This window comes from Octopus bimaculoides, unplaced genomic scaffold (assembly GCF_001194135.2).
Source record: "Octopus bimaculoides isolate UCB-OBI-ISO-001 unplaced genomic scaffold, ASM119413v2 Scaffold_308472, whole genome shotgun sequence".
Lineage (NCBI taxonomy): Eukaryota > Metazoa > Mollusca > Cephalopoda > Octopoda > Octopodidae > Octopus > Octopus bimaculoides.
In genome coordinates, this window is record NW_026345905.1 from 1,619 (window position 1) to 3,718 (window position 2,100).

At 36.4% G+C, this 2,100-nt stretch overlaps 1 long non-coding RNA gene across 1 annotated transcript in view; it reads right to left on the bottom strand.

Annotated features, from left to right (window-relative positions):
• Positions 1 to 494: 494 nt before the first annotated feature.
• LOC106883465 (uncharacterized) overlaps positions 495 to 2,100 on the bottom strand; it is a 5,734-nt gene continuing 4,128 nt past the window's right edge. The window contains exon 3 of the long non-coding RNA XR_001411135.2: positions 495 to 1,514. This is a non-coding gene — a long non-coding RNA (uncharacterized LOC106883465). The remainder of the gene's footprint in view (positions 1,515 to 2,100) is intronic.

Genomic DNA, 2,100 nt, shown 5'->3' on the forward strand with positions numbered 1-2,100 from the left:
TATATATATATATATATATATATATATATATATTACTCTTTTACTTGTTTCAGTCATTTGACTGCGGCCATGCTGGAGCACCACCTTTAGTCGAAGAAATCGACCTCAGGACTTATTCTTTGTAAGCCTAGTACTTATTCTATCGGTCTCTTTTGCCGAGCCGCTAAGGTTACGGGGACTTAAACACACCAGCATCAGTTGTCAAGCGATGTCGGGGGCACAAACGCTGACACATATATATAGACACACCTCGTCTGAAGATATGCAAATCGGTTTCTTTTAAATGAAATGAATGTACATGTACATAAGAAGCTGAAATTTTAGAATGTTGGTATAAATACTCTTTCTTAATTGTGACTAAAATTTGACATACATCCGATCTGTCTTTCGTGAGTAATTGAGAATTTACTGAGATTGGCTGTCTGAAGTTATTATACAAATGTTGGATTTGTTATTTGCTCTGCGTATCAGGTCAATTAAAATATAAGAACCCATTATGAACTTTTTACTAATTCAAAGAACAATGTTTTAATATATAGTTGAAACAATTTACATGTTGCTATAACGACCTTTCTTTTCAATCAAAGTTACTAATCTGTTGTCCGTTGAATTTATTAGTTTTCCAATTCGATCTGGTGAAACTGCAGCTGTAATACTTTGTATAGTATCCTACAGTTCTACCTTACTGTTGTACTGTTTGCCTCCTGACCAGAGGTTTTCTACTGAGTTCAAGTCAAGGCTTGATGGTGGCCACTCCATTATTTTGTCTTCAGCAAGTCGTTTGCACTCAAGAAACTCACGAGTTAGGTGAGAAGCATTGTCATGCATAAACATGCATTTTATCTTGAAACTGTGAGGTTGACGCTTCTACCATTCAAAGAAAAAGTTTGATCCAAGAATTCACAATAATTGACTTTTACATCTTCGTGAACTTTAAATGGCCCAGTGATGGTTCTATTAACAATACCAGCCCATATCATTACACCACCATCACCTTGTTGCTGTCTTCTCATCATAGGAGCGTCATGGCCTGACAGAACCCATCCTTTAGCCCATCATCTGGACCATCTAATGTGATGCGCGATTAGTCAGTGAATATAACGTTTCTGAAATCTGTTTTTAAGTACTTTTTTTTGCCTACTTTAGACGTTTATCGATATTAGTTGGAAATAAAGGAGGCTGGCGAGGAGATTTTTTCATAGCACCAATGTCGTGAAGGACTCTACACCTTTTATCTCTCTTTACTCCAACAATCCCAGTCATATTAAATATCTTATCACAACTGAGTAGTGGGTTTTTAGCGACAACGCTTTTCAGATGACGTTTATCTCCCGTGGACAAGTTCTTGAACCCCTTTCCAAACTTTGATTTCCTGTTCTTTGTTATATCTTTAATTTTTTTTTTTATTGTTCGATGATCTCGGCTAAGCTGCTTCAAAATGTTCAAAGAGGACATGCCATCACTTTTCAGACGCTGTTATATCTTTCTTTTTTTACCCATGATTATATTACGACCTGCAAAATAACAAAAACGTATTACTAACACTGTAAAAATATAAATTCCAACATTTGCATAACTTCAGACAGCCAGTTTCAGTAAATTCTCAATTACTCACGGAAAACAGATCAGATGTATGTCAAATTTTAGCCACAATTAAGAAAGAGCATTTATACTAACATCCTAAAATTTCAGCTTCCTATGTACATGTACATACATTTTATTAAAAAAAAAACCCGATTTGCATAATAACTTCAGACAAGTTGTGTGGCAAGACGAACTACTAGCGTTCTACCTCAGATTCGCGTTTGGCCGTACGGCTTTTGAATGTTGTTTTCACTGTCCAATTTTTCCTGTCTTGGTTTGTGTTTGCCACCTTGGAATCCTCTGTGTAGTGGGTTGATCCACTACTCAGGAAGAGACTATTCTAGAGTACGTTCTGTCTTATCTTCGAAACGTCTAGTTAGAATAGAGACAGCTGATGAAGGGATATTCCAAGTGGCTTTCCGTTTTCCTATGTGTTCGTTCCGTTGTCTGTAGTTCATTGTTCTAACGTCCTGTACCCTGATATGCATATATATACACATCACATGTAGATGTAAG